Source organism: Heteronotia binoei, chromosome 2 (genome assembly GCF_032191835.1).
Source record: "Heteronotia binoei isolate CCM8104 ecotype False Entrance Well chromosome 2, APGP_CSIRO_Hbin_v1, whole genome shotgun sequence".
Classification (NCBI taxonomy): Eukaryota; Metazoa; Chordata; class Lepidosauria; order Squamata; family Gekkonidae; genus Heteronotia; species Heteronotia binoei.
Window position 1 is genome coordinate 132,208,466 of NC_083224.1, and position 10,306 is coordinate 132,218,771.

Below are 10,306 nucleotides of genomic sequence, written 5' to 3' on the forward strand. Positions count from 1 at the left end.
CTTTTGTAAAGAAAATAATAACTATAGGTAAAGACTGAGGATTAGTCCTTCCTGTAAATATTATTTTACACCTATTGATAAAATACTGAAAGCATTGCAATCATTTCAGAATGTATACAACTATAACTAATAAAGAAAAAATGTTTTGTCCATTTATGAGAATTCTTGATTAGTATTGTCATTATCTGATGAATTATATAATTGTTTTCTTTTTCATTTCTTCATCATAGCCTCTGTCATCATCACCTTCAGCTAGATTACTTCATGCTCCATTAATGGTAGCATTGCCCCCAAGTTACAATAATATGATTTTGGGTTTGTGGGCATTTTTTCTACAGCATGATTGATAAGTGGTATCAGATCTGAACTAGCTTCTATTCACAGGGAGAAAATGACAGAGAGAGGCCCCCTCCACTGGTTTACTTCACACCACATCAGTAGCCACGGGAAGGGGGGGCTGAGGGGGCATGGCCTGGCCTTTAAACCTTCCCTCAAACTATGTGGCCCCTCCAATCAGTCAAGCTCATCACCGTGCATTACTTCTCCTCATCTTCATAGCATTTGCCTCATAACTGCCTCCTAGCTGCCTTGTAGCTTAAATCTGCAGTAGAAGAATTTGCCACCACCACTCTAATTGAGCAAATTTTGCTGCCGTTGAGGGGAACTCACATGGGATTTCAGTGCAAACAGGGCCATCTGGCTCCACTGCCCTTTCCCGTGTTGCGGGAAAACCCAGCAGTGGCAGCATTTGCACAGAGCAGCCCCCCCTTCCCATGGCTACTAATGTGGTGTGAGGTAAACCAGTGGAGGGGGCCTCTCTCTGTCATTTTCTCTCTGTGAATGGAAGCTAGTTCAGATCTGATACCACTTATCAATCATGCTGTAGAAAAAATGCCCACAAACCCAAAATCATATTATTGTAACTTGGGGGCAATGCTCCCTCCATGCATATGGAGCCCGATTTGGGCCAGCACTGGGGGCAGCAAAAATTCCAGAGCTGGCCCTGGGCGGAGGTGGGGTTCAGGGGGTGAAATTGAGCAGCTACACAGCTTCAGGCTTCTGTGCCACAAGACCAAAGAAAAGGGTAGGAGGGAGAGGGAAGGAGTGACATTGAGGGGAAGAGAGAGAAGGCAACAGTGAGACAGTGAGTAAGAGAGAGAGAGAGAGAGAGAGAGGGAGGGAAGAAAAAGAGCAAGAGAATAAGCAAGGGCAACAATGAGAAAGTAGGATAGAGAAAGAGAGTCACAGCAAGAAAAAGAGAGGGAGAGACAGCTGGGGAAGGGGGGTGAGCCTGAGTGGTGCCCTGACAGCATCCCCCCCCCCCCCGTAGTCGGCCTGCTGCAAGCTGCTTTGGTGGGTAGGGGCTATCTCGTGAGTAGTAGAGGGAAGTGACCCTTTCCTGGGGTTGGGGGGAGGCCGAAAGCAGTACCAGTAAGAAGCAGCCAAGCCCCGTGGGCCCCCCACCAATTTTTTTTAATCTCCGGGACCCCTCCACCCAAAATTTTCTGGCTACAGACCTGCCTCATACCACTGCCATTTGGCTGCTCCCTTCACAAACCCATATTAATCAATACCCATTCTACCATTTGCATCCAAGGGACAAATTAAAGTCCCATCTTCAGCATGCCTGCAACCAACTGCCATTTAGCTCATAGCCATAAACTATCATCGATTCTGCAGTAGCAGTCATTCCTGAGCTTCTGCTTTCCTTGGCTCAAATGACTGATTCCCCACCAGTTGTTGTGCAGCTGCATTTTGACCTGCAGCTCTCTCCAATTCTCCCCACATCTTTCTGATCTTGTTTTTTGTAGATCAGGAAGATGCAGGGGGAATTGGAGGGAGCTGTGAGTCAAAATGGAGAGAATCGATCAGTTGAGCCAGGGAAAGCAGAAGCCCGAGGACAGAGCGACTGCTACTGCAGATTCAGTCTATGAGGGAAGTGACATTACCTGAACTGCCACAGAAATCAGCATAAGATGGAGCAAGTGGCTTACCCTTTCTATGTTTCTTCCTGGCTGAAGCTACCTGAAACACAACTGGTAGGATCACAACAGGGGTTTCCCTCCATGAAATTTAACTCCCATGTCCATGTTCTTGGGAGAATCTTGATTTCTTCTGGCTGGTGGAAGGGATGCTCCTAGCCAGGCCTTATTTTGGGCTGAAGTTTAGAGGAGAGAGCTCCAGAACCTCTAAATTTTACACCCAAATACTTGCGTCTGTGCTCTATTGTTCAAACCCCCTATGAGAATTTCGCTAAACTCTAACATTTGACAAACTTTCTAATTTTTCCCCCCACAAAAAATGGGGAAATAACCAAAACTTATAAAGCAGACATATGGAACTCTTCTTCATGCCACTGTGGTCACATAGGAGAAAATAATTTTAAAAGAATGACAGGAATAAGGTTTTATTATGACAGTTATAATTCAAGAAACATTTTAAAGTAGATGCTGAGCAGATATAATTTAGTACATCTTCCAGTGATGTCAGGGGGTTGGGGGTTGTAGCATATACAAATGAGTTGTGCTAACGAACACCAGCACCTCTTTTTCTACAAAATGACTCCTGCTCTGAGCTCCTACTGTAATATTTGAGGGCTTAGGGTAGGTGGCTGGGTTTGACATGTTGGTAAATATTAGCTGCAGGTTTGTGGATTATTTTCTGCTCTGTGATATATTCTCTGCAAACTGAACCACATTATGAAGACTTGAGTGTTTCACTAAGTGGATAAATTGCATTGCAGCCCAGCTTTCCATTGATAATTAAGTTATGTTGTACTATGATTGGAACACTTCAGGGGGAATGAAGGAAAAGGAGACCACATTCTTTGATTATAATTTACCGAAGCAAAGAATATTTAGTAGTCAAAATATCAGAATATCTGCCATTACCATGAAGGAAGGAAAAGATTTCAGGGGGGAGTGCAGTCTTGCCATACTTTGTCCCAAAGTTTAGGCCCATGTTCAGGTAGGGCTGCCAAGCCCCTGGTCCGAGTGGGGGTTTCCCTGCTCGGGAAGTTCCCAACCCGCCAGCGGAACCTCCCCCAATGTCGTCAGTGTGATGATGTCACTTCCAGTGACATTGCGTGGCAACCACTCTGGGCATTTCTGAGAAAACTCTAGGTTTTCCCAGACACTGTAGCTATTTGGGAGGAGAAATTCTATGGTACAATAGGTACCATAGAGTTTTCCCTCCCAAATGGCTAGAGCGTACAGGAAAGCTATAGAGTTTTCCCGGAAACGCCTAGAGCAGCTGCAAGTGATGGCGGCAGTGCAATGACATCACTTCCGAGTCCCCGCCGGACAACGCTGGGGACTTAGCCATCCTATGTTCAGCACAGCAGATCCTGACAAATGACTGTCCAGATTCTGCTTGGAGGAAGAGAAGGTAATTAGTTTCACTTTCAAACCACTGTTACTGTTAAGAATTCCTAATGTCCAGCCAACATCTACCCTTGAGTAACTTAAATCCATTAGACAATAGTCCTGTACTGTGCAGCAACAGGTAAATTTTTGCCCTCTTCCTAGTGAAAACCATTCATGGGAAAGCCCTTTTAAAGAGTGAAATAATTTAATCAAGCTAAAGAAACCAAGTCCCTTCAAACTTTCCTGGTAGGACTTGTTCTCCAGATCCTCATGTATCTACAGTGCTTTCCTCTGAACCCGTTACAGTTGGTCTACATATTCCTTCTGCCAGGCATCCAGACCTGAAACAATTTTCTAGAAGAGGTATGACTGACTCGCTCATAGTAGAATGGAATTATTTTCTTAACTTGGATAGTATGTGTCAATTAATGCTGCCTAAAATGGCAATAGCTCTTTTTCAGCCACATCACATTGCCAGCTCATGTTCAACTGTTCAGTGACTGACTTCAATTGCAAGACCCTTTTCAAGCATGCTACTGTCAAGCCAGATACCCATTGTCTAAATGTTCACATTTGATTCCTTTTGTTTAAGTGCAGGACTTTGCCTTTGTTGAATTTCATTTTGCTGATAGCAGCTTAACTTTCCAACCTATTAAGGTCATTTTGAATTTCACCTGTCTTCTTAGATATTAGCTATCCTGGTTTAGTATCACCTGCAAATTTCACAAGCATTCCCTCTTACGCTTCACTGAAGAAAGTGATAAAAAGAGCAAAGGGCTCTGAGCAGAGTCTTGTCAGCACCTCACTCAAGACCTCCCTCTAGTCTGATGAAGTGTCCTCAATAAGCATTCTTCAAGTACAATTCTCCAGTCAGCTGTAAATCAATTTGATCGATCATCTGTGCCAGTTTTAACCAGTTTGCTAATCAAAATATCATGGGAGACTGTGTCAAATGCTTTGCTGAAATTAAAGTATGCTTTGCCCACAACATTCCAAGGATCCACTAAGAACATAACTAAAAAGCACAAATAAAATTACAGTTCCATCTGAAGACCTGACATCTGTGCAGCACTAGTGCTACTGGTAAGTATCCTCACTCAGTTCACCCATCTGAGGGGATATATCTCATCAAGGCACAATCCCTTATCAAGGCACAATCAGGACAAGAATTGCATTGGTATCCATAACATAGGTATTCACCAGGAGGCCTGAGTTCAGACCTACTAAAGGGGGTGTTGTTTGGCTAGTAACAGGAAAACAGCAGCTAAACAGAGGAAAACGATGAATCCTTGATAACCTAGAACCCTCAGCTCACAAATTCAGGAGCAATTCTTTAACCATGCAGCCAACCAGGTACAGAGGAACAAAGCATCTCACAGAGCATCAGGAGCAGGGAACAGCAAGCATACCATTCTTTCCTCTCCCTTAAAACATACATGGTAAAGCCTTTTTTTTTTCCTCAGCATCTCTGACCAGCCTCTGCTCATTTTGAACTTTCATTTTCCACACACTGTCTCTTGTCACTTGATTTTTTTAAAAAAGAAATGCAGTCAGAGTGGCTTTTTTAGCTGTCTCACAATATTCTTTGTGATTTGTATTGTTTGCAATTCTGCCTTTAACAATTTTTTTTTTAAATGAGCTCCTACTGTGATCAATTACATCAATTATTTTTGAGCAGTTTTGGTTGGATTCTTTCCTTGATTCATGTTTGACTACCCCCACCTGAAACTCCTTTACTTCTAATTTGGGTCCTACTTTCTCAGAATGCTCCATTAGTAGCTACAGCACATACACTTTTTTTTTTTTTGCCACTGTGTGTCACAGAGTGTTGGACTGGATGGGCCATTGGCCTGATCTAACATGGCTTCTCTTATGTTCTTATGTTCTTACCAGCCATTTGGCTCCTCCACCTCCACTCCTATAGTGGTATCACCAGCCCATTTTGCAACTATAAGTCATGTAACCATTGGTGCTTGCTTTACACTTCTCTTTCCCTATTTGTGTAATGTATGCTGCACTGCAAGCAATTGTTTTGAATTACAAACTGCCTTGAGTGCAGTGGCAAAATTACCTTCTTAGCCTGTATCGCTGGGCAACTGCTTTATGCAGGTTCTAGTTTTAAATAAGGCACAAGAGCATTCTTGGCTCTTGAGCAGGGGTGGCCAGACTGTGGCTCTTTCACACAAAGTCTGTGACGCTCAAAGTTTCCACCACCCTTTCAACCACCTAGAAGGCATTTCTCTCTTTAAATGATTTCTGTAAGCCAAGTGAAGTGGCTTGGAGAATGCATTTAAAGTTAAAGTTGCTTTCTTTCCACCTCTGCCTCATGAAGAACAGCCAACTGGACTTTCCCTGATGGATCAAAGGTTCTAACCCAAAAATCAGAGCAAATGATATTGTTATTCTCAGCATCTGAATGTATTTTACAAGCCTGAATGTTACAGTTACATGGAACTTCACATTTACATGGGCCATTCAGTAAACAGCATGGCTTTTTTTGAGCAGAAACGCATATGAACGCAATTCCGGCTGACTTGATGTTGGGGGTGTGGCTGTATATTCAAATGAGTCCCTGCTGGGCTTTTGCTACAATAACTGCCCTGTGTGAAACAATGGTGATGTCAGGGGTGTTGCCTAATATTCAGATGAGCACCTACTAGGCTTTTGCTACAAAAAACACCCTGGTGAACAGTAAAGATGACAGGTTTTTTCTGATCTTTATGCATTGACAGGGGTGTGACTATTCCCTAGCATTCAAACCGAGGGAAAGTGTGACCTCTGAAAATAATGGAAAAGATGCAGACTACATGGAAGCTTTAGGGTAGAGAACTAGGAAGTTTCCTTATGTTGCAAAGAATGATGGACACAATTTAAAGTGGTGTGTATATCAGAAGAGGAAAAAGGAGAAATAATATGAACTCAGCTCTTTATAAGATGTTCAAGGACAATTATCAGATGGGTGACAAAAATACACAGTCAATGGAACAGAAGCATGTTTCCCTCCACCAGCCACCATAACTTTGATTCACCACACCTGTCAAGCCACTGTGGAAAAAAATGTGCACAAAAAAGAAATTACCTGACTGCTATCTGGCTCAATGAGTTTGTTTTTGAGTTTAGACAGTACTGGTCTTTCATCTCTTTTCAGTGATCAGTTAACAGAACACACAACAATTCTGATGATGCCAGTAATGACCATGATGAGAAAATTTGTGAGACAATTTTCATTAATACTTCCCACACTAATGACAAGAATATCCATAAAGAAACAAAATATTAAGAGGTGTTGATTGTAAAAAGGAGTTGAGGTGTATACTATAGTCAACAGTCATGCTCAAGCTTGAGCTAGCAGTGTACGGTGGGTGTTCTTGTGTGTGTTTCTGTGGAGCAGAATGGAAGCTGACTGCTGCTCCTACCAGGGTATGATGTTTTAGCATATTATTTCTTCATAGACCACAATCAGGGCCAAGGCCAGTTTATGGAACTCGAACAATGGCAGTAGTAGTCAAGATGTTTCTTACAAAAAGCCGGCAAAGAGAAAGGCATAAAGCCAAAGGCTGAGGGCCTTACTAAAAGTGACAAATAACTCAATGTTCATGAACATGGCACAAACATCATCACTATGAAGCAGGTAATAAAGCAAATATGGAAAGCTGTCCTGAGGGGGAATTGTGTGGAACCCACCCAGCCTGTTCAAACTGGTGTAGCAGTGGGGAGTGACCAGTCACACTTCAAGCAACTGAAAATGGCAGTAAAAAAACCTAACAGAAAGAAAATAGTCAAGAAACAATGTGATAGCACTGAGGAGAATTATATGGAGTCAACTGAGAGCATGTTCCACCAAAAAAAAAATAACACTTCTAATGTAGTAGCATGCATTATTTAGAAATTCTTGACTATATATTCTTGACTATAAATTCTGCACTATAATGTGCAGTTGATGTGCCATTAGAATTTGGTACTTTAATAGCACCAAGAAATTCAATAGCAAAATATTCTGTTAAATGCAAGGCATTTAGTTGGGACAACTTAAACATACCAAAACAGAAAACTGATCAAATGCTGACTGACACCTCAGTAGCCAAAATGATTATTTGCTTAAGTGAAAGGGGCTGTGTTTAAAAATAGTGCATCATGCAGCTTCAATAAGGAATAAGTGATAGGCAATTTCCACACATACAGACAATATGGAAAGATCCAGGTGGGCAGCCGTGTTGGTCTGAAGTAGGAAAGCAGGAAAGTAATACCTTTAAGACAAACAACCTTTTATTCAGAATGTAAGCTTTCATGTGCATGCACATTTCTTCAGACGAGGAATATGGAAGTATGTTATCCTGACACAACCCCCCAAAAGTGGGAAACAGAAATTGTATTGATTAGGCATGGATTCAAAGATCCCCAAGCACAAGCAGAAGGCACTTCTAGTCAAGTGCAAATTGGAGATCTAAACTGGAGTCTCTATTATCTGCATATTTCCCCCCAATTAGAGACCCCTGGAACTTTTCAGAGAGAGACGTAAGAGGCTTTGGTGGTATGGAGCACGTTGGGAAAGATGTTCAATGAGTGCAAAACTGGCTTCTGTTCTTTTGATCCAGGTCATTATTCTGGCTCTCAAACTGGGGAATGTGTTGCGTAGGACACTGATACCCAACTTAAAGATGAACAAGGGTTTCCAGCTCCAGGTTGGGAAATATCTGGAGACTTTGAGGGTGAAACCTGAGGCGACTTGGGTTCGAGGAGCTGGGGTATAACTTCAATGGGGTATAACGCCATAGAGCCCAAAGCAGTCAAATATTTGTTTGTTTTTGTATTTAGCTATAGGCCATTACAAACCAGGGATGAAGCCAGTCATGTTTTATTTTTCAGGGATTTGGAGCACAACTGTGGATGTGGTGGGTGCAACAGTTCAACCTTCTACAGAGTTTTCCCCCTGGCTTAAGCTCATGCAACTTCAGTGACATCAGTGGAGTAAGGTATGTATCATAATTCATTGGTCCATAAGTTGTAAAAGTGATACATGAAATCCCTCTGGGAAAAGGAGTGTTGTTAACACAGCAAGCATTTGTGAACACAGGATGGATAAAAGTGTACACATAAAGCAGAGCTCTGGCACACATTCCAGAACAAATCCTTCACTTTGTCCCTGGAGAAGCATTCACTTGTCAAAATGTAACAATCTATAACTAAACTTTTCACTTTCTCTAAACTAACCCCAGAATCAACTAGAAGTTTCTTATGTTCCAGAGATTTACCCTGCAAGTCTCTCTCACTCAATAGGCAAAACTTTGTGTTGAATTATTCCCAAAAAAACCAACATTTCAGTCCCACAGTCCAAATGCTACAACCACAGCAGCTTTGTTTAAGATATGATAGTATCCATGCACACAAATGTTGCATATTTCTTCTCTCCAGAGGCTTAAACAACTTTTACAAAGTACATGTGGTTACATGAAATGATGGAAGTCGCCCAAAAAAGTTATTGTTTACACTACCTGGGTCTTCCTTTGTTTTTACTCCAGGAACCCAAACAAGCAAAATCTGTGTTTTTGCTCTTAATTAAAAAATTCTCTAATCACAAATGCACCCTTAAGGGGTGCAAAAACCAGGGAAAGAGTGAATTTACAAGGACTGTAGCTTTCACAAGGTCAAAAACTATAAACATACAACAGAACTGCAACTTAATCTTACTCACAAGAGCTCTTAATATGGCAAACCTTTAAAATGTTTTTATTTATTTTATTTTATTTACTTAAAGCATTTCTATGCTGCTTTTCCACCCAATTCAGGAACACCATGGCAGTAAACATTAAAATAACACATTATATCATCTGAGAGATTTAAAAAGCATTTAAAATACAAATAACTATATTTAAAACTATATAATATGCACATATAAGAAATATAAACACATAAAACCTCACAAACAAGGAGAAGAGCTAATAACAGTTAGTGGGGGAACTCCAAACAAGCAAAAAATCTTCATACACTAGCAGAAGACAATAATAGAGAGAGAGACAGACAAATCTCCCGGGGGAGGGAGTTCCAAACCTGCAATCAGGAAGGCCTTTTCCTTGTTGAGCCTCAAAGCATCTGAAGCAGAGCCTCTGGAGTCGCCAAGTAAATTTATATCTGAGTTGGTGGTCCCTCAAGTATACTAGCCCCAAGCATATAGAGCTCTGAATATCAATACTAGCACCTTGAATTGAACCCAGAAGCAAATTAAGAACCAATGCAGATGAAGCAAGACTCGAGTGATATAGTCTATATACAACCTATTCCAGTCAATTTTCTGGCCTCAGCATCCTGTAACAGCTATTGCTTCCAGACACAGTCCAAGGGCAGCCATTGATGTGGCCCCAGGATGATGAGTGCACTGCAGTAATCTAATCCAGGATGATGAGTGTACTGCAGTAATCTAATCCAGGATGATGAGTGCACTGCAGTAATCTAATCTAAATGTTAGCAAGATGATGAGTGCACTGCAGTAATCTAATCCAGGATGATGAGTGCACTGCAGTAATCTTATCTAAATGTCAGCAAGTTATGTCTGCAGCTGGCTCACCACCTAAAGCCACTGCTGCTATCGTTTTATCCAACAGATGGCTCAAATTTGGCACTCCCAAACTATGAACCTGCTCCTTTCAGTGGAGTGCAATCCCATGCAGAACAGGAAATATCCCCATTCCTGGGTTACGCCCACCAGTAGCACCTCTATTTTGCCAGGATTAAATTTCAGCTTGTTAGCCTTCTTCCATCCCTTGTTAGCCTTCTTCGAGGGACGGTGGCTCAGTGGTAGAGCATCTGCTTGGGAAGCAGAAGGTCCCAGGTTCAATCCCCGACATCTCCAAAAAAAGGGTCCAGGCAAAGAGGTGTGAAAAACCTCAGCTTGAGACCCTGGAGAGCCACTGCCAGTCTGAGAAGACAATACTGACTTTGATGGA